Here is a 24,353-nt window from a genome sequence, read left to right on the forward strand (position 1 = left end):
GCCTGTACCACTACTCCCACCATGCCTTCTGTCCCACACCCTAGCAGGATAGAGCCTTCCCCCTCCCAGGAGCACTTGGAAGTCATTGCATTGTTCGCCAAATAAACTTACAGGTAGGTAGTCATCTTCACTGGGCTGGCTGTTTGTGGGTGGGAGACCTGCATCACTACACACAGCACCAATTGCATGCAATGCAAAGATACCTGACATGTACCAGTAATTGATGTTCCTCTGCACCATGTAATGACGCACAGTATTGAACTTAATAAAAATAGTGAAGATCTCTCAATTGTGTAGTGTACAGTGGATGACACACAGCTAATAGAATACTTGCACAGTGCCCAACACTGACCATTCCCCATCTAATCCACAGGTGATGAAGAACTCACTGCTGAGGACAACAACGACCAGCAGAGCCAGTCCCCACCCCCAGTATATGGACTCTCGGATGTTGACTCCCAGGATAGTTTGGACAATGAGCTCCAGGCCGGACCATCTGGTGTGCCAGGGACCAACAGGTCCCAGGCCCCCATCCTCCCCGTCTGCTGCAACAACAACAGCACAGTAGACCCCTGCAGTCACGGCCTGTGCCTCCACCGCTGCCACCTCCACCACCACCACCACCAACAGTACCACCTGCAGCACCCTCCCTGTCCCAGGGGATGACCAGGCCACACCAACAACTGTGGACGGCAGGGAGAGTGTGCGGGGACCCACAGTGGCGAGGCAACAGGTCCGTGGCAGCAGGGCAGGTGGGAGAGCCAGGGTCACCCCAGACCTCAGGAGTTTGGCACACCATCCCTGGACCACTTCACCAGAGTCATCGGGGCATATGAACAGGTCCAGGGACAAAGTGGCCGGTCTGACGAACTATTACGTGAGCTCATCCTGCTGATGAGGTCCATCGACAGACTCATTGGACAAATGGTGGACCTCATGGCCCGGCAAATGGCGTTACAGAGGGACAGGCCTGCGTTCCAAACAACACCTCCACCCCCCTCTGTTGTGCTCCAGGATGACAGTGCACCATCCTCCCTGGGGCCACAGAGAGCGGTGAGTCCTGAGATGCCGCTGGTCATGCAGCAGCCCCCCTCCTGCCAAAGCGATCAAGGGGGCATCCAAAGAAGAGCCTGGGAGTCTCTGAAGGCAAAGCACCAGCCATACGCCAGTCACGGAACCAGCCCTGATGGCATCCCACTGCATTGACTGTTTGGACTGTCCTTCCCCACACTGCCTTGTGAATGGCACCTGTCTGTTGGACTGCATCACCACATCCATGTGGTGTCTACTCTTGCATCTCATTTACCATGACTGTCAACTCACTGCTCCATCACCACCTTCATGTAAATATGCCCGCACCCCTCACATGTCAACTTTGTAAATAAAATACCTTACACACTTCAATTGTTGCAGCTTTGTGACAGGGCTGTGAAAGGTTTAAGTTGCAGTTTTTGGCACATGAAGGGCAGCTAATATATATATGTATGTGGTCATTCAGGTGGACTGTACAACTTGATGCTGGAAATCAGTGTTCGAGTTTCGGAGTTGCGTGCACATCCTGTTATTGTAGAGTAATAACGTAATGTACGCCTGCCTGAAAATGTATTGTAAATGCGTTGCTCATGTAAATAACTGGTATAGTTTTGGGTTTATTTTGCGCTATATAAATATGCTTTTAAAAAAAAAAAAGAGGAATAGCCCACACTGACTGTCGCAGGTAAGTTGGTTGCATACGCTATTTATAGCACAATATAATGTGAGAGGGCGGAGGAGCAGCATTTTACAAACACAATAAATTCACAGACACAGATAGATAGTTGAAGTGGGTACGGGCACGTGAGCTCAACTCCATTTTATTACGTTGTTATTGGTAAGGAGTAGAATAGCAATTATGATATCATATTCAGATATTTAATCATAACGGTTTATGACTTCTATTGTACAAAGGTAGGAACATTGTATGTGAAATAATACACAGAACATTCTATCGTAAATGGTTCATGAGTTGTGGCCCACAGAGGTAGGGACGGTTTGTGTGGAGCCTGCAATGATGTGTGGTTCAGGCAGACCGCACTGATAAAAATGTGTTTGACTATTGAATTTTGCCTTAACAAGGGCACGTGGTGATTATTTACGGTGTTCTGAGTTAGTGGTACCTGTGGTGTTTATGGTGTGCTCACCCTGCAAGGATGCGTGGTCTGACTGGGCTGTACTGAAATCATTCACTGTTGCATAGTGGACTATATGAACTTTGAGGAGGGGGGGAAAACTAGCATCGATGGTTATCAATTGCTCTGTAAACTAGGTCTACTGATTGCCCCCCATAACATATTAAACAATTGCATTTCACGTAGTACATTCAAACTTTCTCAAAATGGGGACGCATGTCTGGTGGCGATGTTGAAGGTGGCGTCCCAGAGGTACTTGATATTGCCAGTGGTGGAGGTACATTTTGGCGCAATTTTCTATATTCTTTGTTATCATAGTACACAGAATGCAACGATTGAAGGTGCTTGTGCATACTAGCAGTGCAACAGCACTATTTTTTTCTCTGCTTTAAATTAATCGAGGCTGAATTTAATGCTGTCTATAGTGTAGATGAAAAGGTAAATTTAAGTTGTAAACCCTACTGTGCACAGTGTACATGGAAGCTAGTAGTCAGTACAGCTATAGAACAATGCTTTTTTCACTTATTTTAACAAAATCTGAATGCATACAGTATATTTCTCTCTGAATTAAATAAATCAAAGTTGAATTTGAATACTGACTATAGTGTAGATGCAAAGGTGAATTCAAGTTGTAAACCCTGCTGTCCACAGTGTACATCTTAGGGTGGGGTGCATCATCTGCAATTATGATTGAAGTGGAAGATAGAACATGTATGCAGCGTGCATTTTATTATTTAACTAAATGTATAAATGATATAAAATAAGTTTTTTAAGGAAGCATAATAAAGGGTATTGTGTAGGGTTTGATAGGTGTTATACTTAGTTTGGTTTACACTAAGTTGGTGGTATCTAAAACAAGAAGGTTCTGTGGAGCCTGCGATGATGTGTGTTCCAGGCAGGCTGTACTGATAATAATGTTTTTTTGTGTTGTGAATGGTGCCTTAGTAATAATCATTTTTGGTGCACTGAGTTACGAGTACCTTTGGTCCTTAGCGTGTACATATTCTGCGATGATGCGTGGTCTGGGGAGGAGAGAGGCACAGTAATTGGAGTCATGTCGATTGGATTCTGCATGAATTCCACTTAAAAGTGATAGTGTGCCTCATTCCTGACATTTAACTGTTCACTCTTCTTCCCGATAATTTATGGTGCACTTAGTTAGTAGTATCTTTGGCGCTGAGCTTGTACGTACCCTGCGATAATGCATAATGCAGGGGGCTGTACTGGGAGCAAAGGTTTTTTGCCTAGTGAATTCTGCTTTAATAAGGCTAGGGGGAAATGACTTGTGGTTCAGTGAGTTAGTGGTACCGAAAGAATTCAGCCTGTGCGTACCCTGTGATGATTCGTTGTTCGGGGGGTTACAGTGGTATAATGTCTCTTGTCTAATGGAATGCGTCATGTACAATCGTCATTCTATCTGAAAAAATCTCAACACAAACAATACAATTTTCTCTGCATTACATTAATCAAGGTTGAATTCCTTATTGTCCATAGTATACATGCAAAGGTGACTTCAAGTTGTGAACCCTGCTGCCCGCAGAGTACATCGAGGGCTGTAGTTGAGTCAGACATCGAGGAATGTTTTTTTGTTACATACTTTAACAATATCTGATGACACAGTAGTATTTTTCTGCCTTAAATAAATCAAGACTGAATTTTAAGTTGTCTGTAGTGCTTATGCGCCACTAGTATCAAGCTGTAAACTTTTTTGATCGCACTGTACATTTGAAAACAGAAGTCACTACAGTCATTGAGGAATGTTGTTTGTGGCATCCTTTAACAGAATATTCTTTTCCTTACATAAATCAAGGATATCTTGAATGCTGTCCGTAGTGTAGATGGAAAGCCGAATTCAAGTTGTGAACCCTGTTGTACGCAGTGTAGATTTCAGGCAGTAGACGACACAAAGATCGATGAATGTTATTTTGTCACAGTTAACAGAATCTGAGGACACAGTACACTCTGCCTTAAATAAAGCAAGGCTGGATTCAATGCTTTCTGTAGTGTTGATGCATAGCTGAATTCAAGTTGTGAACCCTGTTGTACGCAGTGTAGATTGAAGGCAGTAGTGGACACAAAGATCGATTAATGGTATTTTGTCACAGTTAACAGAATCCGAGGACATAGTACAATTGAGACAGCTTAACTCCTGAGGCACAGCCGAGAGAACGATCGCACCATTTTAAAAAAAAATTGAATTGTGATACTGTGTTTTTAACTTGACCCTCTTCCCCTGGGCACTTACCTGACATGTTTTCTACTCCCTGGGCATACCCGTGCAGCCGATCTTGGCGCTACTGCTGGAAACAGTCTAACTTTTGCCGCCATCACCAGGGACCCCTCAGGCCACGCCCACCACAGCTAGGCCACGCCCCCGCCGAAGTATTTAAGGGGCGCTGAACGCTAGCGCGAGCCAGTGACAGCTTAACTCCTGGGGCACAGCCGGGAGATCGATCGCACCATTTTTTTAAAAATTGAATTGTGATACTGTGTTTTTAACTTGACCCTCTTGCCCATGGCACTTACCTGACGTGTTTTCCACTCCCTGGGCATCCCCGCGCAGCCGATCTTGGCGCTGCTGCGGGAAACAGTCTAACTTTTGCCGCCATCACCGGGGACCCCTCACGCCACACCCACCACAGCTAGGCCACGCCCCCGCCGAAGTATTAAAGGCGCGCTGAACGCTAGCGCGAGCCAGAGACAGCTTAACTCCTGAGGCACAGCCGGGAGAACGATCGCGCTATTTTTTTAAAAATTTAATTGTGATACTGTGTTTTTAACTTGACCCTCTTCCCCTGGGCACTTACCTGACGTGTTTTCCACTCCCTGGGAATCCCCGCGCAGCCGATCTTGGCGCTGCTGCGGAAAACAGTCTAACTTTTGCCGCCATCACCGGGGACCCCTCAGGCCACGCCCACCACAGCTAGGCCACGCCCCCCGCCGAAGTATTTAAGGCGTGCTGAACGCTAGCGCGAGCCAGAGACAGCTTAACTCCTCAGGCACAGCCGGGAGAACGACCGCACCATTTTAAAAAAAATTGAATTGTGATACTGTGTTTTTAACTTGACCCTCTTCCCCTGGGCACTTACCTGAAGTGTTTTCCACTCCCTGGGCATCCCCGCGCAGCCGATCTTGGCGCTGCTGCGGGAAACAGTCTAACTTTTGCCGCCATCACCGTGGACCCCTCAGGCCACGCCCACCACAGCTAGGCCACGCCCCCTCACACGTCCACCCCACCTATAAATCATGTGTATTTACCGGACGCGCAGCGGACGAGCGCAGCGGGCGCGCCGCCAGCGCGCCGAAGGCACGCCAAATGCAAGCCTGTCTGCTACCGTCCGCGTCCGGCCGGGGACAGGGGCCAATACCCTTGGCCCCCCCCTCCTAAGATCCGATATAGCGCTGCCGCCCTTCTGACAATTAAACCCCCCATGGAAGAGAGCTGCCTTCATCAACACCATCCTCTGAACCTCCCCATCTACTGTCCGCACTGGAACACTAACCTCCGACCCGCTCGACTCAGGCCGTCGCTGCAAAACGACACCTTACTGCTCCTGAATTGCAGGTCTCTACCAAGACACAGCGCAGAAATCTTCCTGCTCTTAGATGAGCGGTCTCCCGACGCCATTTTCCTAACGGAAACTTGGCTAACCTCTGATTGCGACACAGATGTAATTCAAGCCCTGCCACCGGGATACCAAATTGCTCGCAAGGACCGCTCACGCGGAAAAGGGGGAGGACTTGCCATTATTTATAAATCTATATATCAATGTCATTGCACCCTTGATCCATTCCCAGACTGCGAAAGCATGTCCTTCTGCCTCAAACCTACCCCCAACGACAGTTTAACAGGGGCACTTGTATACCGCCCCCCAGGTCTACTGAATCATTTCCATTCCTCACTACCCTCGCTAGCAGCCGAATCTGCTATGTCTTCCTCCAACTTCACGCTGCTAGGAGACCTCAATATCCACTTTGATAACAGTACGGACAGCACCGCCAACGAGCTAGTTTCCAGCTTAGCCGCAATCCAATTAGAACAATTAATCAGGTCCCCCACTCATAACAAAGGTCACCTGCTCGACCCAGTCTTTAGCAACTGCCCCAACCTCACGGTTGGCACTATCACCCACCTCCCATGGACTGATAACTTTCTGATTCCCCTCAACTGGTTTACTTATAAAGTCACTCCCCCTCTACCTATCCCACGTAAGATGAGAAACTGGCCAAAACTCCCGCTAGAGCAGTGGTCGAGCCTCCTCTCCTCTTCCAAACCCGCTCTTTCCAAGAGCCCTGTACCTGACAGCAGGTCATTCAACAAGTTGATCGAGGACTCCATCAACACTGTCCTTCCTCCCAGGAAAGCCAGGCTAAAAAGAGCATGAGAAACCGCCCCCTGGTACTCGGAGAAGCTCAGGGAGCTAAAACGACAGTGCAGAAAGTCGGAAAGAAAGTGGCGCTTGGGGTACGCTACTTCAGCAAAAGATAGGTACAGAGAAGCCATTAGGGCGTACAAATGTGAAATCAACTTAGCACAAACTAACTACTATAAAGAAAAAATCATGGCAGCTCGATCTAAGCCAAAAGAAATATATTTGGTAGTCAAGAGTCTCTCTAAAACCTCCCCTCCCATGGCTCCAACCGATGACCCTACAGCCCGATGCAACGAGCTGGCTGAATTCTTCTTTCAAAAAATCAATAAAATATACTCATCCTTCACAGCCCCCATCTCAGAGACTATTACTGCCATAACACCATTCCCAAGCGACACTGTACATCCTCCGCGAGTTTCCATGAACAAATTTTCACCTCTAGATCTGGAATCCCTCAAATCCCTTGCACATCAAATAAAATAGGGCTCCCCCTTGACCCAGTGCCCCCTCAGATGATGAACATGGCTAGCCAAGTCATCTTCCCCACCCTCATGGACGTACTTAATAGTTCCATGCAAACAGGAGTGGTTCCTCCCTCCTGGAAACAGGCTATGGTGAGAGCACTGCTTAAAAAACCCAACCTCAACCCTATGGACCCCAACAATTTCCGTCCAATATCCCTGTTGCCTTGCGCAAGTAAAATTCTAGAGAAACACATTAATCTCCACCTTACCAACTTCCTTGAGGAGAACTCTCTACTGGACTCCACCCAAACAGGATTCCGTCCAAAACACGGCACAGTAACTGCTCTTCTGGCCGTGACGGAGGAATCTAGGAGGATCTTGGATCAAGGAGGGTGAGTGGCAGTGATGCTCCTTGACCTAAGCGCCGCGTTTGACACGGTGTGCCACAAAACCCTGCTGTCTCGTCTAGTCGATCTGGGGATCGCAGGAAACGCTCTTGACTGGTTTGGTTCCTTTTTGAGCGGAAGGACCTTCCAGGTCTTTGATGGCGACTCCTGCTCCACTAGCAGACCTTTAAACTGTGGGGTACCCCAAGGCTCCTCCCTAAGCCCCACGCTGTTCAATGTGTACATGAGGCAGCTGGCTGAGGTCGTCCGACAATACGGTGTTAAGATCATCTCGTATGCGGACGACACTCAGCTGGTGGTCTCCCTGGCACAGAAGAACAGCGGGCTCCCCAAAACCAACCTAGTAGCATGCATGGAGGACGACAGGAGATGGATGACAGCATCCTCATTAAAACTCAATGGCGATAAGACCGAGATAATGCTCCTTGGCCCCCCTATTCTCACTCCCATGGACCAGCTATGGCCGCCCAGTTTGGGTCCTCCCCCATCCCCGAAGGAGGACATTAAAAGTCTGAGAGTCTGGCTGGACAAAACCCTCACCTTCAATACGCAGGCAACTAAAACAGCAGCAACCTGCTTCGGGATCATCCGAATGCTAAAAAAACTCTTGCCTATTTTGCCCCTAGAAGCTAAACAGGTTGTTATTCAAGGCCTCATTCAATCTCGGCTTGATTTTAACAATTCCCTCTACCTAGGAGCCCCTGACTATGTGCTACAGAAACTTCAATGCACACACAGAATTGTGCGGCTCGCACACTACTCCAAATCCCACGCAGAGAATCAGCTAAGCAAGGGATCAGGTCACTGCACTGGCTCCCGTTTAGGGATAGAATAAAATTTAAGACTCTATGCATATCGCACCAAGCCTTTCACAGAGCCAGACCTGAGATTAACCACACTCTTCTCACTCCCTACTGTCCCGGCAAGTCACTTCACTCAGAGAACGCATTCCTTGCAGCAGTTCCCAGAGTGAAAAGATCCAGAGAAGGAGGCAGGTCCTTCACGCTCAACGCTGCCAAATTATGGAATTCCCTTCCCCTTTCACTTAGGTCCAACCCCATCCTTTCATCCTTCCGTAAAGAGCTAAAAACACATCTTTTCAGCAATTAGCTCTCCACCTGGATCTTCCCCTCCTCCCTCGGAGTTCTGTTACCTTTACTCAGCGCTTAGACGCCCTTGGGCAGCAGACGCGCTCTCGAAACTCCTTCATTTCATTTCATTTCTCTGCCTTAAATAAAGCAAGGCTGGATTCAATGATGTCCGTAGTGTTGATGCCAAGCTGAATTCAAGTTGTGAACCCTGTTGTACGCAGTGTAGATTGGAGGTAATAGTCGACACAAAGATCGATGAATGCTATTTTGTCACAGTAAACAGAATCTGAGGACACAGTACAGTTGTCTCTGCCTTAAATAAAGCAAGGCTGGATTCAATGCTGTCCGTGGTGTTGATGCAAAGCTGAATTCAAGTTGTGAACCCTGCTGTCCGCAGTGTAGATTGATGGCTGTAGTCAGCACAGTTATTTTGTCACATCCTATTACAAAATCTGAAGACACAGATTCCAATTGTCTCTGCCTTAAATAAAGCAAGGCTGGATTCAAAGCTGTCCCTAGTGCAGATGCAAAGCTGTATTCAAGTTGTGAACCCTGCTGTCTGCAATGGAGATCGAAGGCAGAAGTGGATACAGAGAAAAGTCTGCGGTGCTGTGGCGTTGAGTTCGGAACGAGCCTGTATCGAGGAGGCACATGCTCATGGCTGCAGCCACATGGCAGGGTGAGGACCTTCGCTGCGGTGGAGTCTCTTGTCTTTGCAGAAGTGAACCACGCCCAAGGCGTAGCCTAATTATTTATAGTCGTACCATGACCATGTTTACGTTGGACTAGCCCACTCTGCTTCTGTTTCAAAGGGGGGGTGAACACAGCTACATGAGCGAAATATTCCCCAGAGTCTGAGATAATATGGTTGCATCCACTATTCAGTACATCACACGTATCAATGGTATATGTACACACTGAAATGTTTTTGATTACTATAGTGAATTGTGTATACTATTTCACGGTAGTCTTAGTGTTGTGTACATTATTGTTGATGTTAAAGTTCTTTCCCTTATACATACTAGGTTGCCACATCTCTGTAGATTAAGATAGTGTACTGTTGAGGGTATATATTATTTTGGAAAGGTGCGTTGTCCTGTTTTGCGCCGTCTTTGAGGTAGTAGTGGGGGTCCGTGGGGTGGTTGTAGTGTTAGTGGTGCTGAGTATTGTGATTTTGTTGGGTGTTGGAAGTGTATAATTAAAATCTCTAACACATATTGCACTTTAAACATTGGTGTGAGTTGGATGTAATTCACGTGGTACATGTTCGACGTTCTTACAGTAGTTAAATGTTGATGTTAATGTGTTAGTGGTAAGTGGAACTATTGCCTGATTTTTTAGTTAGCATTGCAGATTTGGTTTCTTGTTGAAAATGTGATGAAGTGGTCAACATAATAAGTACAAATTGTCATTTAAAAAACCTTTGAAATTCACTGAAAAAAACATTGGTTTTAAGCAGGTTATAGTTAGGAATTATCGTTTAAAAAACCTTTGAAATTCACTGAAAAAACCTTAGGTTTCAGGCAAGTTATAGTTAGGAATTAGCATTTAAAAAACCTTAGAAATTCACTGAAAAAACCTTAGCTTTTAGGGTTGTTATAGTTAGCTGGACATTTCACTCATACAAAACTGTAACTCTCGCACCCACAATCCACTGGTGATGATGTCACATATTACTTCATTCATGACATGGTCAGTGACATCACTGATGACATCTCAAATGACATTTCTGATGGCATTTATATATATGTGGAAAGGATCCCGGCATTGCTGATCAACTCCACCAACCAGGGTTGGTGCGAAGTACGGGCGCCGGAGCCCGCTGTAATTTTTAAAGAAACTTTATATATGGAGTTCCATACAAAGAAACACTCGCACTCAGTCCAGGATCGTGGTCAGAAAAGATTGTCATATTTGTATTGACGGCAACGCTTTTTGATACCAAGGTCTTTTTCCAAAGCTAATTCGTACAAACTAAAACCACCATTTTATCGTGTTTACATAAAGTGACACAGAAGACAGACAATGCGCTTCCCGGTTGGTCATAGGCATAAAAAACAGACTCTCTTGACAACCATCGATTCCACAGGGAAAGATAATTGTTAAATTGATCACAATTATTCAGAGCATATTCACAAATCATTATTTATGCCCACATGTCATTCAACATGTTTAACCTTGTAAATTACAATTTATGATTATTGTCATTGGTATTACAGCATAATAGTTTCAATAAATCACAATCCATATGAAGATTATTTGAAGCCTGAACATCATTTTGGGGGTTTGAACTGCACAAAGCCCACACCACTGGTTAGCGTCAAGAATCCTCAACATACTCGGCCAAGTGGTCATGATCAAGAGAACCTCACTCTCAGCGAATACCAGAAAAGAATGCCCGAAGTCTCCAGTTGCGATACAAAAGGGGATGATGGACGGAGCGTTTGAGCAAATCAAACACTCACCCCCAGTCAACTGATCTGGGTTTAATCCATCACCATTCTTTAGCTCACTCGGCCACCCCAGTTCAGACATGGCTATATGTAAATCAGTCTGACCCTGTGCCTCATGGGAACAGTCCAGCCCAAACTGCCAAGCCATGTCTTCCCTGGACCGGAAACAAGCATCCTGGGACCGGTTTCGGATTCATAATCCTCATCAGCCAGGCTATCTTGAATCCAGTGGCCAAGTGAGCAAGGGACTCACATTTGAGCATACCCTGCCACACTTAGGGCGAACGAAGCGATACAAAAGGGGATGATGGACGGAGCGTTTGAGCAAATCAAACACTCACCCCCAGTTAACTGATCTGGATTTAATCCATCACCATTCTTTAGCTCACTCGGCCACCCCAGTTCAGACATGGCTATATGCAAATCAGTCTGACCCTGTGCCTCATGGGAACAGTCCAGCCCGAACTGCCAAGCCATGTCTTCGCAAATCAAACACTCACCCCCAGTCAACTGATCTGGGTTTAATCCATCACCATTCTTTAGCTCACTCGGCCACCCCATTTCAGACATGGCCATATGCAAATCAGTCTGACCCTGTGCCTCATGGGAACAGTCCAGCCCGAACTGCCAAGCCATGTCTTCCCTGGACCGGAAACAAGCATCCAGGGACCGATTTCGGATTCATAATCCTCATCAGCCAGGCTATCTTGAATCCAGTGGCCAAGTGAGCAAGGGACTCACGTCTGAGCATACCCTGCCACATTTAGGGCGAACAAAGCGATACAAAAGGGGATGATGGACGGAGCGTTTGAGCAAATCAATCACTCACCCCAGTCAACTGATCTGGGTTTAATCCATCACCATTCTTTAGCTCATTCGGCCACCCCAGTTCAGACATGGCTATATGCAAATCAGTCTGACCCTGTGCCTCATGGGAACAGTCCAGCCCGAACTGCCAAGCCATGTCTTCCCTGGACCGGAAACAAGCATCCTGGGACCGGTTTTGGATACATAATCCTCATCAGCCAGGCTATCTTGAATCCAGTGGCCAAGTGAGCAAGGGACTCACGTCTGAGCATACCCTGCCACACTTAGGGCGAACAAAGCGATACAAAAGGGGATGATGGACGGAGCGTTTGAGCAAATCAAACACTCACCCCCAGTCAACTGATCTGGGTTTAATCCATCACCATTCTTTAGCTCACTCGGCCACCCCAGTTCAGACATGGCTATATGCAAATCAGTCTGACCCTGTGCCTCATGGGAACAGTCCAGCCCAAACTGCCAAGCCATGTCTTCCCTGGACCGGAAACAAGCATTCTGGGACCGGTTTCGGATTCATAATCCTCATCAGCCAGGCTATCTTGAATCCAGTGGCCAAGTGAGCAAGGGACTCACGTCTGAGCATACACTGCCACACTTAGGGCGAACAAAGCGATACAAAAGGGGATGATGGACGGAGCGTTTGAGCAAATCAAACACTCACCCCCAGTCAACTGATCTGGGTTTAATCCATCACCATTCTTTAGATCACTCGGCCACCCCAGTTCAGACATGGCTATATGCAAATCAGTCTGACCCTGTGCCTCATGGGAACAGTCCAGCCCGAACTGCCAAGCCATGTCTTCCCTGGACCGGAAACAAGCATCCTGGGACCGGTTTCGGATTCATAATCCTCATCAGCCAGGCTATCTTGAATCCAGTCGCCAAGTGAGCAAGGGACTCACGTCTGAGCATACCCTGCCACACTTAGGGCGAACAAAGCGATACAAAAGGGGATGATGGACGGAGCGTTTGAGCAAATAAAACACTCACCCCCAGTCAATTGATCTGGGTTTAATCCATCACCATTCTTTAGCTCGCTCGGCCACCCCAGTTCAGACATGACTATATGCAAATCAGTCTGACCCTGTGCCTCATGGGAACAGTCCAGCCCGAACTGCCAAGCCATGTCTTCCCTGGACCGGAAACAAGCATCCTGGGACCGGTTTCGGATTCATAATCCTCATCAGCCAGGCTATCTTGAATCCAGTGGCCAAGTGAGCAAGGGACTCACATCTGAGCATACCCTGCCACACTTAGGGCGAACAAAGCGATACAAAAGGGGATGATGGACGGAGCGTTTGAGCAAATCAAACACTCACCCCCAGTCAACTGATCTGGGTTTAATCCATCACCATTCTTTAGCTCACTCGGCCACCCCAGTTCAGACATGGCTATATGCAAATCAGTCTGACCCTGTGCCTCATGGGAACAGTCCAGCCCGAACTGTCAAGCCATGTCTTCCCTGGACCGGAAACAAGCATCCTGGGACCGGTTTCGGATTCATAATCCTCATCAGCCAGGCTATCTTGAATCCAGTGGCCAAGTGAGCAAGGGACTCACGTCTGAGCATACCCTGCCACACTTAGGGCGAACAAAGCGATACAAAAGGGGATGATGGACGGAGCGTTTGAGCAAATCAAACACTCACCCCCAGTCAACTGATCTGGGTTTAATCCATCACCATTCTTTAGCTCACTCGGCCACCCCAGTTCAGACACGGCTATATGCAAATCAGTCTGACCCTGTGCCTCATGGGAACAGTCCAGCCCGAACTGCCAAGCCATGTCTTCCCTGGACCGTAAACAAGCATCCTGGGACCGGTTTCGGATTCATAATCCTCATCAGCCAGGCTATCTTGAATCCAGTGGCCAAGTGAGCAAGGGACTCACGTCTGAGCATACCCTGCCACACTTAGGGTGAACAAAGCGATACAAAAGGGGATGATGGACGGAGCGTTTGAGCAAATCAAACACTCACCCCCAGTCAACTGATCTGGGTTTAATCCATCACCATTCTTTAGCTCACTCGGCCACCCCAGTTCAGACATGGCTATATGCAAATCAGTCTGACCCTGTGCCTCATGGGAACAGTCCAGCCCGAACTGCCAAGCCATGTCTTCCCTGGACCGGAAACAAGCATCCTGGGACCGGTTTCGGATTCATAATCCTCATCAGCCAGGCTATCTTGAATCCAGTGGCCAAGTGAGCAAGGGACTCACGTCTGAGCATACCCTGCCACACTTAGGGCGAACAAAGCGATACAAAAGGGGATGATGGACGGAGCGTTTGAGAAAATCAAACACTCACCCCCAGTCAACTGATCTGGGTATAATCCATCACCATTCTTTGGCTCACTCGGCCACCCCAGTTCAGAAATGGCTATATGCAAATCAGTCTGACCCTTATTTTTTTTTTTTTTTTTTTTTAAACACTTTTAGAGCGCGAACGAAGGCCCGTGGGCATCTCGGCACTAGGTATCTGCTGAATTCAACCAGAATGGAAGGTGGGATCATTGATCAAAAAGCCAGGTTTTAAGGTGCTTTCGAAAGGAACAGAGGGACGGGCTGTTTTTTATGGCTGGTGGCAAAGTATTCCAGAGCTTAGGTGCTGATACAAGGAATCTTCTATCGCCCCAAGAGACCAGTTTGGTGCGGGGTACCACCAACTCGTGTCGATCGGAGGATCGCAGAGACCGGGTGGGCCGGTAGGGAGTAAGTTGATGAATGAGAAAGGCTGGTCCCTGGTTATGCAAAGCCTTGTAGACAATGCAAAGAGCCTTAAATTTAATTCTATTCCTGATAGAAAGCCAATTGGAGTTCTCTGATGGTTCCTGACACTGATTGAAATTTGGGGACATCACCCAGCAGTCTGGCAGCGGCGTTTTGAATAACTTGCAATTTATTAAGAACTCTTTCTTGTGTATTCAGAAAAAGAGCATTGCAATAGTCCAAGGTGGACAAAACCAAGGACGTGATCAAAGTTTTGCCTGCTGATTCCGGAAGGAAGGGAAGAATTTTCTTTATGAGTCGCAACTTATAGAATGCCGAGGAAGTGATCTGGTTGGCGTGAGGGAAGAAAGTGAGATGGTCGTCAAACATGACTCCCAAGTTCCTCACCTTGCTAACGGGAGTAGGGGGAGGACCCATGGACTGTGGTCACCAGCGGGAAGACCATTCCGGGGTTAGATTTCCGAAGATAACCACCTTGGACTTATCTGAGTTCAATTTGAGGCAATTAGATGCCATCCAGTTCCCTATGGCTTGCATACCCAGATTGAAGTTATCGGCGATTTTTTGGCCGTCGTTTCTGATGGCTAGGACCAGCTGGGTATCATCAGTGTAGGATGTAGGGCTCATCCCATGAGTTCAAATAATGTTGGCAAGGTCCGACACATATATATTAAAAAGTGTCGGACTCAGGGATGAGCCTTGAGGTACTCCACACGGCAGTGATAGGGTGGGGGACTGAAAGGGTCCTATGGTGACCACCTGGGTTCTTTCTGCCAAGAAGGAGGCCAGAAGAGTCTTGGCCCTATGCTGAATACCCATGCCTTCGACACGGTCGATCAGGATGGTGTGATCGACCGTGTCGAAGGCTGCCGACAGGTCCAGCAGTATCAGGACTGCTGTTCCCCCAGCATCCCGAATGGCTCTAATATCCTCCGTAGCCTTGATCAGGGCCGTCTCCGTCCCATGGTGTTGGCGAAAACCAAACTGGGAGTTATCCAGTAGATGGTGTGCTTCTATGAAGGCTGACAGTTGGACATTCAAAGCCTTTTCGATGATTTTTGCCAAAACTGGGAGACTGGCGATAGGTCGGTAGCTCTTGAGTTCGTCCCTATCTAGGTTTGGTTTTTTCAACAAAGGTTTTAGTAGAGTTTTTTTAAAGTCTGAGGGATAAATGCCTGTGTTGATCAGGGTATTACAGATGGTAGTAATGGCTGGGAGCACCACTTCCATGACTGGGGATAATACTTTAAAAGGGCAGGGATCAAGGGCGGAGCCTGTTTTGATGGAAGACAAAATGTCCCTGACCTGGGTAGTAGAAACTTCCGTAAACTGAGAGAGCGTGGGGCTAGTCATGGGGATACAGGCCGGCTCAGGGGGAGTGTTAGGAGAGATTTTTACGCTGTTGGCGAAGGCTGTATAGATGTCATTGACTTTATTATAAAAGAAGTTTGCCAACGCATCACAAAATGATTGGGAAGGAGGAGGTTGTAGACTGGGCGAGTAACCGGCTAGCTGTTTGGTGGTCTCAAACAAGGCCTTGTTGGAGTTTTTGAAGAGTTCTATTTTCTCGCAAAAGAACTTCTTCTTGGCCTCCAAAATCATGAGTTTATATTTGGTCACCGTTTGTTTGTATGTGATTTTGGCCTCTTCGGAATAGTGTCTGCGCCAGTTCCTTTCGTTCCTCCGACACAATTGTTTTTGTGTCCTTAGAGTCTCGGAGTACCAGGGGGCTGACGGAGATGATCTATTGCGAGAGCACTGTTTTGCCTGGACCAGAGTGGAGGTCGCGGAGGCCACCCATTCGTTAAATTGAGTGATTGCAATATTAGGATCATGTGACAGGAGTGGGCTAGATTTAATCAGGAGGGATTGTAAGCTATCACTGTCAATGTCATTCCAGGCTAAGAAAGTCCGGCGATGGTTGGCACTTGCCATGATTGTTACAGTGTCATGGGTAGTCAGTGTGGCCGTTACAGCATAGTGGTCTGACCAAATGAGGGAAAAAATGCCAGTGACATGGAGGTCATTTAGGTTGGAAAAAATGGCATCAAGAGTATGGCCTCCTTCGTGAGTAGGGGCTTCAACTAGCTGGGAAAGGCCAAAGGTTGTCAAATATGCCAGGAGGGCAGCTGTGTCATTATCTTCTACTTTATCAAAGTGAAAATTGAAGTCGCCTAAGATGGTGAATGAACCGTCAAGGGCAGACACTTCCAAGATGCGACTGATGTCGGAAATGAATCCCGACCTTTGCCCTGGTGGACGATAAAGGAGGATGCCTTTAAAATTCACCGTAGGTGTTAGTTTGATGGAGAATTGGAGAGCCTCACAAGAAAGGAGCGGTATCCCGTTAGTTCTGACCGCATAGGAGTCTCGAGCAATTATTGCTATCCCACCCCCTTTCTTGTGTTGTCTGTCCAATCTATAGATTGAGAACCCGTGGGGAACAGCGATTACTAGAACCGGATCGGAAGCATTGTCCATCCAGGTCTCTGTTAGAAACAATAGATCTAACTTTTTGTCCTCCATGAGTTCGGCTATTTCTTATCGGTGCTTACCGAGAGATCGAACATTGATGAGGGCCATAGAATAATCACTCAATGTTTTGTTGGGCTTACATCGAGGGTGTTCCTGGTGGTTTGATATGATTGCGGAGCAGTTCGGACAGCACTGAGAGGCATCTCCCGCAAGATAATGGGAACAGTCCAGCCCGAACTGCCAAGCCATGTCTTCCCTGGACCGGAAACAAGCATCCTGGGACCGGTTTCGGATTCATAACCCTAATCAGCCAGGCTATTTTGAATCTAGTGGCCAAGTGAGCAAGGGACTCACGTCTGAGCATACCCTGCCACACTTAGGGCGAACAAAGTGATACAAAAGGGGATGATGGACGGAGCGTTTGAGCAAATCAAACACTCACCCCCAGTCAACTGATCTGGGTTTAATCCATCACCTAACCTTAGCTCACTCGGCCACCCCAGTTCAGACATGGCTATATGCAAATCAGTCTGACCCTGTGCCTCATGGGAACAGTCCAGCCCGAACTGCCAAGCCATGTCTTCCCTGGATCGGAAACAAGCATCCTGGGACCGTTTTCGGATTCATAATCCTCATCAGCCAGGCTATCTTGAATCCAGTGGCCAAGTGAGCAAGGGACTCACGTCTGAGCATACCCTGCCACACTTAGGGCGAACAAAGCGATACAAAAGGGGATGATGGATGGAGCGTTTGAGCAAATCAAACACTCACCCCCAGTCAACTGATCTGGGTTTAATCCATCACCATTCTTTAGCTCACTCGGCCACCCCAGTTCAGACATGGCTATATGCAAATCAGTCTGACCCTGTGCCTCATGGGACCAGTCCAGCCCGAACTGCCAAGCCATGTCTTCCCTGGACCGGAAACAAGCATCCTGGGACCGGTTTCGGATTCATAATCCTCATCAGCCAGGCTATCTTGAATCCAGTGGCCAAGTGAGCAAGGGACTCACGTCTGAGCATACCCTGCCACACTTAGGGCGAACAAAGCGATACAAAAGGGGATGATGGACGGAGCGTTTGAGCAAATCAAACACTCACCCCCAGTCAATTGATCTGGGTTTAATCCATCACCATTCTTTAGCTCACTCGGCCACTCCAGTTCCGATCATGGCTATATGCAAATCAGTCTAACCCTGTGCCTTATGGGAACAGTCCAGCCTGAACTGCCAAGCCATGTCTTCCCTGGACCGGAAACAAGCATCCTGGGACCGGTTTCGGATTCATAATCCTCATCAGCCAGGCTATCTTGAATCTAGTGGCCAAGTGAGAAAGGGACTCACGTCTGAGCATACCCTGCCACACTTAGGGCGAACAAAGCGATACAAAATGGGATGATGGACGGAGCGTTTGAGCAAATCAATCACTCACCCCCAGTCAACTGATCTGGGTTTAATCCATCACCATTCTTTAGCTCCCTCGGCCACCCCAGTTCAGACATGGCTATATGCAAATCAGTCTGACCCTGTGCCTCATGGGAACAGTCCAGCCCGAACTGCCAAGCCATGTCTTCCCTGGACCGGAAACAAGCATCCTGGGACCGGTTTCGGATTCATAATCCTCATCAGCCAGGCTATCTTGAATCCAGTGGCCAAGTGAGCAAGGGACTCACGTCTGAGCATACCCTGCCACACTTAGGGCGAACAAAGCGATACAAAAGGGGATGATGGACGGAGCGTTTGAGCAAATCAAACACTCACCCCCAGTCAATTGATCTGGGTTTAATCCATCACCATTCTTTAGCTCACTCAGCCACCCCAGTTCAGACATGGCTATATGCAAATCAGTCTAACCCTGTGGCTCATGGGAACAGTCCAGCCCGAACTGCCAAGCCATGTCTTCCCTGGACCGGAAACAAGCATCCTGGGACCGGTTTCGGATTCATAATCCTCATCAACCAGGCTATCTTGAATCTAGTGGCCAAGTGAGCAAGGGACTCACATCTGAGCATACCCTGCCACACTTAGGGCGAACAAAGCGATACAAAAGGGGATGATGGACGGAGCGTTTGAGCAAATCAATCACTCACCCCCAGTCAACTGATCTGGGTTTAATCCATCACCATTCTTTAGCTCATTCGGCCACCCTAGTTCAGACATGGCTATATGCAAATCAGTCTGACCCTGTGCCTCATGGGAACAGTCCAGCCCGAACTGCCAAGCCATGTCTTCCCTGGACCGGAAACAAGCATCCTGGGACCGGTTTCGGATTCATAATCCTCATCAGCCAGGCTATCTTGAATCCAGTCGCCAAGTGAGCAAGCGACTCACGTCTGAGCATACCCTGCCACACTTAGGGCGAACAAAGCGATACAAAAGGGGATGATGGACGGAGCGTTTGAGCAAATCAAACACTCACCCCCAGTCAATTGATCTGGGTTTAATCCATCACCATTCTTTAGCTCACTCGGCCACCCCAGTTCAGACATGGCTATATGCAAATCAGTCTAACCCTGTGCCTTATGGGAACAGTCCAGCCTGAACTGCCAAGCCATGTCTTCCCTGGACCGGAAACAAGCATCCTGGGACCGGTTTCGGATTCATAATCCTCATCAGCCAGGCTATCTTGAATCTAGTGGCCAAGTGAGAAAGGGACTCACGTCTGAGCATACCCTGCCACACTTAGGGCGAACAAAGCGATACAAAAGGGAATGATGGACGGAGCGTTTGAGCAAATCAATCACTCACCCCCAGTCAACTGATCTGGGTTTCATCCATCACCATTCTTTAGCTCATTCGGCCACCCCAGTTCAGACATGGCTATATGCAAATCAGTCTGACCCTGTGCCTCATGGGAACAGTCCAGCCCGAACTGCCAAGCCATGTCTTACCTGGACCGGAAACAAGCATCCTGGGACCGGTTTCGGATTTATAATCCTCATCAGCCAGGCTATCTTGAGTCTAGTGGCCAAGTGAGCAAGGGACTCACGTCTGAGCATACCCTGCCACACTTAGGGCGAACAAAGCGATACAAAAGGGGATGATGGACAGAGCGTTTGAGCAAATCAATCACTCACCCCCAGTCAACTGATCTGGGTTTAATCCATCACCATTCTTTAGCTCATTCGGCCACCCCAGTTCAGACATGGCTATATGCAAATCAGTCTGACCCTGTGCCTCATGGGAACAGTCCAGCCCGAACTGCCAAGCCATGTCTTCCCTGGACCGGAAACAAGCATCCTGGGACCGGTTTCGGATTCATAATCCTCATTAGCCAGGCTATCTTGAATCCAGTCGCCAAGTGAGCAAGGGACTCACGTCTGAGCATACCCTGCCACACTTAGGGCGAACAAAGCGATACAAAAGGGGATGATGGACGGAGCGTTTGAGCAAATCAAACACTCACCCCCAGTCAATTGATCTGGGTTTAATCCATCACCATTCTTTAGCTCACTCGGCCACCCCAGTTCAGACATGGCTATATGCAAATCATTCTAACCCTGTGCCTTATGGGAACAGTCCAGCCTGAACTGCCAAGCCATGTCTTCCCTGGACCGGAAACAAGCATCCTGGGACCGGTTTCGGATTCATAATCCTCATCAGCCAGGCTATCTTGAATCTAGTGGCCAAGTGAGAAAGGGACTCACGTCTGAGCATACCCTGCCACACTTAGGGCGAACAAAGCGATACAAAAGGGGATGATGGACGGAGCGTTTGAGCAAATCAATCACTCACCCCCAGTCAACTGATCTGGGTTTAATCCATCACCATTCTTTAGCTCATTCGGCCACCCCAGTTCAAACATGGCTATATGCAAATCAGTCTGACCCTGTGCCTCATGGGAACAGTCCAGCCCGAACTGCCAAGCCATGTCTTCCCTGGACCGGAAACAAGCATCCTGGGACCGGTTTCGGATTCATAATCCTCATCAGCCAGGCTATCTTGAATCCAGTCGCCAAGTGAGCAAGGGACTCGCGTCTGAGCATACCCTGCCACACTTAGGGCGAACAAAGCGATACAAAAGGGGATGATGGACGGAGAGTTTGAGCAAATCAAACACTCACCCCCAGTCAACTGATCTGGGTTTAATCCATCACCATTCTTTAGCTCACTCGGCCACCCCAGTTCAGACATGGCTATATGCAAATCAGTCTGACCCTGTGCCTCATGGGAACAGTCCAGCCCGAACTGCCAAGCCATGTCTTCCCTGGACCGGAAACAAGCATCCTGGGACCGGTTTCGGATTCATAATCCTCATCAGCCAGGCTATCTTGAATCCAGTGGCCAAGTGAGCAAGGGACTCACGTCTGAGCATACCCTACCACACTTAGGGCGAACAAAGCGATACAAAAGGGGATGATGGACGAAGCGTTTGAGCAAATCAAACACTCACCCCCAGTCAATTGATCTGGGTTTAATCCATCACCATTCTTTAGCTCACTCAGCCACCCCAGTTCAGACATGGCTATATGCAAATCAGTCTAACCCTGTGCCTCATGGGAACAGTCCAGCCCGAACTGCCAAGCCATGTCTTCCCTGGACCGGAAACAAGCATCCTGGGACCGGTTTCGGATTCATAATCCTCATCAGCCAGGCTATCTTGAATCTAGTGGCCAAGTGAGCAAGGGACTCACGTCTGAGCATACCCTGCCACACTTAGGGCGAACAAAGCGATACAAAAGGGGATGATGGACGGAGCGTTTGAGCAAATCAATCACTCACCCCCAGTCAACTGATCTGGGTTTAATCCATCACCCTTCTTTAGCTCATTCGGCCACCCCAGTTCAGACATGGCTATATGGAAATCAGTCTGACCCTGTGCCTCATGGGAACAGTCCAGCCCGAACTGCCAAGCCATGTCTTCCCTGGACCGGAAACAAGCATCCTGGGACCGGTTTCGGATTCATAATCCTCATCAGCCAGGCTACCTTGAATCCAGTCGCCAAGTGAGCAAGGGACTCACGTCTGAGCATACCCTGCCACACTTAGGGCGAACAAAGTGATACAAAAGGGGATGATGGATGGAGCGTTTGAGCAAATCAAACACTCACCCCCAGTCAACTGATCTGGGTTTAATCCATCACCATTCTTTAGCTCACTCGGCCACCCCAGTTCAGACATGGCTATATGCAAATCAGTCTGACCCTGTGCCTCATGGGAACAGTCCAGTCCGAACTGCCAAGCCATGTCTTCCCAGGACCGGAAACAAGCATCCTGGGACCGGTTTCGGATTCATAATCCTCATCAGCCAGGCTATCTTGAATCCAGTGGCCAAGTGAGCAAGGGACTCACGTCTGAGCATACCCTGCCACACTTAGGGCGAACAAAGCGATACATTCTGTCCATCAACTGTGTTTTTTGCAATTTTCACCCCGAGTGGGCTGGGTATGCTCAGACGTGTGTCCCAGGCTCTCCACACCACTGGAGTCAAGCTATCCAGGCTGAATGAAGGCTGATAGCCAGAAACCGGTCCTTGGATGCTTGATTCCGGTCTGGGAAAGACATGGCTTGGTAGTTCCAACTGGACTGTTCCCATGAGGCACAGGGTCAGAGCTGATTTGCATATAGCCAGTGTCTAACCCAGGGTGGTGTGGAGTGCAAAAAAACGATGGATTTAGACCCAGATCCTTGTACTGGGGTGAATGTATGACATTGTTCTACATTCTGTCCATCAACTGTGTTTTTTGCAATTTTCACCCCGAGTGGGCTGGGTATGCTCAGACGTGAGTCCCAGGCTCTCCACACCACTGGAGTCAAGCTATCCAGGCTGAATGAAGGCTGATAGCCAGAAACCGGTCCTTGGATGCTTGATTCCGGTCTGGGAAAGACATGGCTTGGTAGTTCGGACTGGACTGTTCCCATGAGGCACAGGGTCAGAGCTGATTTGCATATAGCCAGTGTCTAACCGAGGGTGGTGTGGAGTGCAAAACAACGATGGATTTAGGCCCAGATCCTTGTACTGGGATGAATGTATGACATTATTCTACATTCTCTCCATCAACTGTGTTTTTTGCAATTTTCACCCCGAGTGGGCTTGGTATGCTCAGACGTGAGTCCCAGGCTCTCCACACCACTGGAGTCAAGCTATTCAGGCTGAATGAAGGCTTATAGCCAGAAACCGGTCTCTGGCTGATAGCCAGAAACCGGTCCGTGGATGCTTGATTCCGGTCTGGGAAAGACATGGCTTGGTAGTTCGGACTGGACTGTTCCCATGAGGCACAGGGTCAGAGCTGATTTGCATATAGCCAGTGTCTAACCCAGGGTGGTGTGGAGTGCAAAAAAACGATGGATTTAGGCCCAGATCCTTGTACTGGGGTGAATGTATGACATTGTTCTACATTCTGTCCATCAACTGTGTTTTTTGCAATTTCCACCCCGAGTGGGCTGGGTATGCTCAGACGTGAGTCCCAGGCTCTCCACACCACTGGAGTCATGCTATACAGGCTGAATAAAGGCTGATAGCCAGAAACCGGTCCTTGGATGCTTGATTCCGGTCTGGGAAAGACATGGTTTGGTAGTTCGGACTGGACTGTTCCCATGAGGCACAAGGTCAGGGCTGATTTACATATAGCCAGTGTCTAACCCAGGGTGGTGTGGAGTGCAAAAAAACGTTGGATTTAGGCCCAGATCCTTGTACTGGGGTGAATATATGACATTGTTCTACATTCTGTCCATCAAATGTGTTTTTTGCAATTTTCACCCCAAGTGGGCTGGGTATGCTCAGACGTGAGTCCCAGGCTCTCCACACCACTAGAGTCAAGCTATCCAGGCTGAATGAAGGCTGATAGCCAGAAACCGGTCCTTGGATGCTTGATTCCGGTCTGGGAAAGACATGGCTTGGTAGTTCGGACTGGACTGTTCCCATGAGGCACAGGGTCAGAGCTGATTTGCATATAGCCAGTGTCTAACCCAGGGTGGTGTGGAGTGCAAAAAACTATGGATTTAGGCCCAGATCCTTGTACTGGGGTGAATGTATAGCATTGTTCTACATTCTGTCCATCAACTGTGTTTTTTGCAATTTTCACCCCGAGTGGGCTGGGTATGCTCAGACGTGAGTCCCAGGCTCTCCACACCACTGGAGTCAAGCTATCCAGGCTGAATGAAGGCTGATAGCCAGAAACCGGTCCTTGGATGCTTGATTCCGGTCTGGGAAAGACATGGCTTGGTAGTTCGGACTGGACTGTTCCCATGAGGCACAGGGTCAGAGCTGATTTGCATATAGCCAGTGTCTAACCCAGGGTGGTGTGGAGTGCAAAAAACTATGGATTTAGGCCCAGATCCTTGTACTGGGGTGAATGTATAGCATTGTTCTACATTCTGTCCATCAACTGTGTTTTTTGCAATTTTCACCCCGAGTGGGCTGGGTTTGCT

This window comes from Lissotriton helveticus, chromosome 4_1 (genome assembly GCF_964261635.1).
Source record: "Lissotriton helveticus chromosome 4_1, aLisHel1.1, whole genome shotgun sequence".
Taxonomy (NCBI): Eukaryota; Metazoa; Chordata; class Amphibia; order Caudata; family Salamandridae; genus Lissotriton; species Lissotriton helveticus.